This window comes from Suricata suricatta, chromosome X (assembly GCF_006229205.1).
Source record: "Suricata suricatta isolate VVHF042 chromosome X, meerkat_22Aug2017_6uvM2_HiC, whole genome shotgun sequence".
NCBI lineage: Eukaryota > Metazoa > Chordata > Mammalia > Carnivora > Herpestidae > Suricata > Suricata suricatta.
The window spans coordinates 44974921-44981011 of NC_043717.1; positions in this window are offsets into that span (position 1 = coordinate 44974921).

Here is a 6091-nt window from a genome sequence, read left to right on the forward strand (position 1 = left end):
TAGATGATGTGAAAAAAATGTAGTAATTGTTTGCTCTTGGTTCAACCCTTGCTCAGATTCTAGTTACAATTTGGATTTAGAGAATGCATAAAAGGATGAAAGGCTAGAAAAAAAGTTATTATTTAGCTTAATCTTTCCTATGGTAATGACCAACTAGGCTTCTCTGTCACTGAAGACAAAAAAATATTTTGTGATAGATATTTGTCCAAGATGGAACTACCTAGAAACTGAAATAAACACAAGTGGACAGCAAAAGCATGTACACAGAAAGGGCGACATGAAATAAAAAATAGAGATATGAAAATTATGGGATTATTGATACATTTGAAATGATACTTTATATAGGCTATGCTAGTGATATTAATAGGATAGGGCAATGGTTTTCAAACTTGAGCAGGCATTAGAATCACTTGGAGAGAGATTGTTGAAACACACTGCTGCCCCACACCCAATACTGAGAGTGTCAGATTCTATAGGTCTAGGGTGAGATCCAAGACTCTGCATTTCTGACAAGTTCCCAGGTAAAGTTGATACGGATCCTGCTGGTCTAGGGACTGTACTTTAGAAACCATGCCCTTTGGGAAAAGAGGAAATGTAGAAAGAGGAGTATGAAAATGTGTTCACTACATTTATAAGGATACATTGAGACCATTAAACAAACTAAGATATAGTATAGACCACTGATTTCCAAATTGATCTGAAAGTTTGTAAAGCACTGTTTTACACAAACATAAGAGGTGGTGGTGATGGTGGAGAGCACTTAAGGGGAAGAGCACTGGGTGTTGTATAGAAAACAATTTGACAACAAAATATTATGGAAAAAATATGATTTAAATGGAAACCATTACAAGCATAAAGTGGTAGTGATTTGTATAGGGAGCTAACTTTTCCCAGTTTCAACCAGCTTTATTTTCTAAATCAATAGAATATCATAAAAATTTATGTGTTGGCAAATTAAAACAGTGATACCTTTAGTTAACTGTTTATTAAATGTCAGGTTATAAATGCTTTATAAGGATTATCCCTATGGAGTTATTTCTAGAGTGTATTGTAAGTCTAGAAGGGTGAATGGGGTAATTGCTGAACATCGGTGATGTTCTGGTCTCAAGGCTGTTGAACGCAATAGCATTATGAGATACAGAGCCCCATGGCCCCTAGAGGACAGGTAGATACAAAATTTGCTGTAACTTCCTGACACTCCTTGCAGCTGCATGTACTCTCTGCATGTCTTCACATAGCCACCAAAAAATCCTCTGTGTTCTCTTTCCATACCTTGATACTCTTTAATACTTCTATATGATAAAATATGAAATAACAGCTATGTACAGTTTCCTGCTGCTACTGTTTCTCTCACAGAGGCAGCCCTGCACATCTGTTCAGTTTAAGTGTCTGAGAAATTTTTCTTCAGTGCACAGCAACATATCCTATTTAATCTTCACAAGAACCTTTCAAAGTAAGTACTATCGCTATTCCTTTTTGAAATGGGGAAACTGGGCCCAGAGAAGATAAGAAATTTGACTAGTTATGCAATAGTGGTGAAGCTGAGATTTGAATTCAGTAACCTTGAAAGTTACATGGCTTTCCTGAATTTAGGGGCCTACTCAGGATGGAATGTTTGAGGTGCATCCAGGTGTAGTACCTAACTGTAAAACTACCACTGTGTTGGCTACTATGTAAATAGTAAACCATACACTTATGAATGTGTTTTACTACCATTTTCACTGGAGCTTTGCCACTTGGAATAAAAGGCTTTATGCAATATGCAATGAAAAGCAGAGTCACCAGGAGAAAAAAATTACAGTTTGAAGATTTTAGGTCAAGTTTAAGCAGTTTTTCAGTATTTAGGTTTTCTTCTCCAGAATTGGGCTACTTTGGTCAGTTATAGCCTCTAATTGTCTGGACCCTCTAAAAATAGGAGGAAAAGTAGATGTGTGTCTTGCTCCTGAACATAGAGGAAAATCCTCAACTTTTCCCCATTGAGGATTATTCTACCTGTGGAATTTTCATAGAGGACCTTTATTATGTTATGTTCCCCATAAACCTACTTTCTTGAGAATTTTTCTCATGAATGGACGTTGTAGTCTGTCAAATGCTTTTTCTGCATCTATTGAAATGATCATATGGTTCTTATTCTTTCTTTTATTAATGGAGTATATGACATTGACTGACTTGTGAATGTCAAACCACCTTTCAAACCAGGAATAAATCCCACTTGATTGTGGAGAACAGTGTTTTGTAAATGCTTTATTGTCAAGTTTGCTAATATACAGTGTATACAGTGTAGTCTTGGCTTCAGGAGTATATTCCTGTAATTCATCACTTACACACAACACCCAATTCTCATTCCATTAAGTTCCCTCCTCAACACCCATCTCTCATTTTCCCCACCTGCCCCCCACTCCCCAACCACCATCAACCCTCAGTTCTATCTTAGACTCTCTTATGGTTTGTCTCCCTCTCTCTTTCTAATATATTTTTCCTTCCTTCCCCCTATGGTCTTCTGATAAGCTTTTCAAATTCCACATATGAATGAAAACATTATATTTTTAACTGATTTATTTGACTTAGCATAATACACTCCAGTTCCATCCACGTTATTGTAAACGGCAAGATTTCATTCTTTTTCATTGCCAAGTATTACACACACACACACACACACACACACCACATCTTCTTTATACATTCATCAGTTGATGGACGCTTGGGCTCTTTCCATAATCTATCTATCGTGGATAGGGCTGCTATAAGCATTTGTGTACATGTGCCCCTACAAAGCAGTACTCCTGTATCCTTTGGATAAATTGCTGGGTCATAGGGTAATTCTATTTTTAATTTTTTGAGAAACTTCCACACTGTTTTCCAGGTTGGCTGCATCAGTTTGCATTCCCACCAACAGTGTAAGAGGATTCCCCTTTGTCCATATCCTTACCAACATCTGTTGTTTCCTGAATTGTTAATTTTAGCCACCCTGACCAGTGTGAGGTGGTATCTCAATGTGTTTTTTATTTTATTTACCTGATGATGAGCAATGTTGAGCATCTTTTCATGTTTCTCTTAGCCATCTGGATGTCTTCATTGGGAAAGTGTCTATTCATGTCTTCTGCCCATTTCTTCATTGGATTATTAGTTTTTTTGGGTGTTGAGTTTGTTAAGTTCTTTATAGATTTTTGATTCTAACCCTTTATACAATATGTCATTTGCAAATGTCTTCTTCCATTCTGTTGTATGCTTTGGCTTTCCTTTTGGTTGATTGTTTCCTTTGCTGTGTAGAAGCTTTTTATCTTGATGAGGTCCCAATAGTTCATTTTTCCTTTTATTTTCTTTGCCTTCAAAGTCATGTCAAGTAAGAAGAACAGGCTGTTGCCTGTTGCCTGTTTTCCTCTGTAGGATTTTTATAGTTTCCTGTCTCACATTTAGGTCTTTCATCCATTTTGAATTTATTTTGTGTATGGTGTAAAACTGGTCCACTTTCATTCTCCTGCATGTTGCTGTCCAGTTCTCTCAGCATTATTTGCTAAAGAGATTGTCTTTTTCCCATTCAATACTCTTTATTGCTTTGTTGAAGATTAGTTGCCCATACATTTGTGCATACATTTCTGGGTTCTCTATTCTATTCCATTGGTCTATGTGTCTGTTTTTGTGCCAATACCATACGATCTTGATGATTACAGCTTTGTAGTACAGGTTGAAGTCCATGATTGTGACGCCTCCAGCTTTGATTTTCTTTTTCAACATTACATTGGATATTCGGGGTCTTTTGTGGTTCCATACAAATTTCAGGATTTTTAGCTCTATGAAGAATGCTAGTGTTATTTTGATTGGTATTGCATTGAATGTATAGATTGCTTTGGGCAGTATAGACATTTTAACAATATTAGATCTCCCAATCCGTGGGCATGGAATGTTCTTCCATTTCTATGTGTCTTTTTCAATTTCTTTTATAAGTTTTCTATGGTTTTTAGCATATAGATCTTTTACATCTTTGGTTAGGTTTGTTCCTAGGTGTCTTATGGTTTTTGGTGTAATTGTAAATGGGAATGATTCCTTAATATCTCTTCCTGCTTCTTCATTATTGGTGTATAGAAATGCAACCGATATGTACATCGGCATTATATTCTTCAACTTTGCTGAGCACTTTACTCAAGCAGTTTTTTGGTTTGTTTGTTTGTTTGTTTTGTAGAGTCTTTCATGTTTTCCATGTAGAGTATCCTGTCATCTTCGAAGAGTAAAAGTATGACTTCTTTCTTGCTGTTTTGGATGTGTTTTATTCCATTTTGTTGTCTGATTGCTCAGGCTAGGACTTCTAGTACTATGTTAGACAACAGTCTTAAGTGTGGACATACCTGAAATTTATCCAATCTTAGGGGAAAAGCTCTCAGTTTTTTTCCTATTGAGAATGATACTACCTGTGGACTTTCGTATATGGTGAGTGTACATGGAACATTCTCCAGAATAGACCACATATCAGGTCACAAATCAGCCCTCAACAGGTACAAAAAGATTAAGATCATACCATGCATATTTGCTGATCTCAATGCCATGAAAATTGAAATCAACCAAAAGAAAAAATTTGGAAAGCCTTCAAATACATGGATGTTAAAGAATATCCTACTAAAGAAGAATAGGTTAAACGAGAATTTAAACAAGAAATTAAAAAATATATGGAAGCAAATGAAAATGAAAACATGATAGTCCAAATCCTTTTGGTTGCAACAGAGGCAGTCCTAATAGGAAAATACATGGCAAAACAGGCCTATCTGAAGAAGCAAGGAAGATCCCAAATACACAACCCTACCTTACACTTAAAGGAGCTAGGAAAGGAACAGAAAATAAAACCCAAAGTCAGTAGAAGACAAATAATAAAGATTAGAGCAGAAATAAACAAGATAGAATCCTTCATAAAAACAATACAACAGAGCATGGAAGCTGGCAGAGAAGTAGTGAGTTCCTTATTCCTGCCTGCATCTATCAAAGAAGGGCTGAAGCCAAAAGACACTGAACCACAAGAGTCTGGGAAGAAAAGACACAGAGTCCACTAAGACGATGGCCTCATAGGTGTGATTGCGAACTGGGGAAGATAAAAATAGGCGGGACACGGAAGCACAAAGGGGAGGGAGCCCACTCTTCAGAGAAACAAAGGGAAAAGAGCAACTGAAACTGCTCATAGAACTGTCCCTAGAGGAGAGAACAACCTCCGCCTGGGACAGAGAGGGATCCTATCATCCCATTTCTAACCGCAGGGCATTCAGAGAGAGATACTATCCTTAACTGCAGAGGCTTCTTTGGGCTGAGTGCCCTAGTCCCAGAAATTCCCTCTGGTACAGAATGTATGCAAGGGACTCAATTGGCATCAGGAGAAACTGCTCCCCTACTCAATCCTCTGCTAGGAAGAAACTCAGATTAGGCTTGTGGGATTACATTTCGGGCACGTGGAGTAAGAGCTGGAAACGAGGCTGAAGATGGGACACAGAACATGTCCCATCTTGGATGTGCCTACAGCACATTGAGATTGGACCCAAAAGAGTGATTTTCAATGCATGGTTTGAGAAGGGACTGGGAGGCTGCCATGTTTCTCCCCACAAACATCAAGGTGGGGTGTCAGGAGAGGCTGCGGACCCACAGTGGAGGCAAGAACCGCTCACACCAAACTATGCCCATCTACTTTGCATAGCTGCTTTGTTACTGGACCCGTATAGATGCTATGGAAACAGACAGCCCCAAATCCAAGACCAGCATTGATGCATTGCCATGATTAACTCTAGATAAATTCTTGCTATTCAGATATATTCTCCTTTATCTCATTCTTTTTTTTGAATAAATACAATTTTTATTTTTCCCTTTATCTGTTTTGACACATCTTATTTAATAGACCCTAATATTGTCCCCTTATTTCTTTATCTATTATTTATAGATTATTGTCAACTTTGTTTTCATATAACACCCAGTGCTCTTCCCAACAACTAATCTCCTCCATGACCATCACCACCCTTCTCCTTTCCCTCTCCCCCTTTAGACCTCAGTTTGTTTTCAGTACTCAAGAGTCTCATAGGATTTGCCACCCTCCCTCTCTCTAATTTTTTTCCCCCTTTCC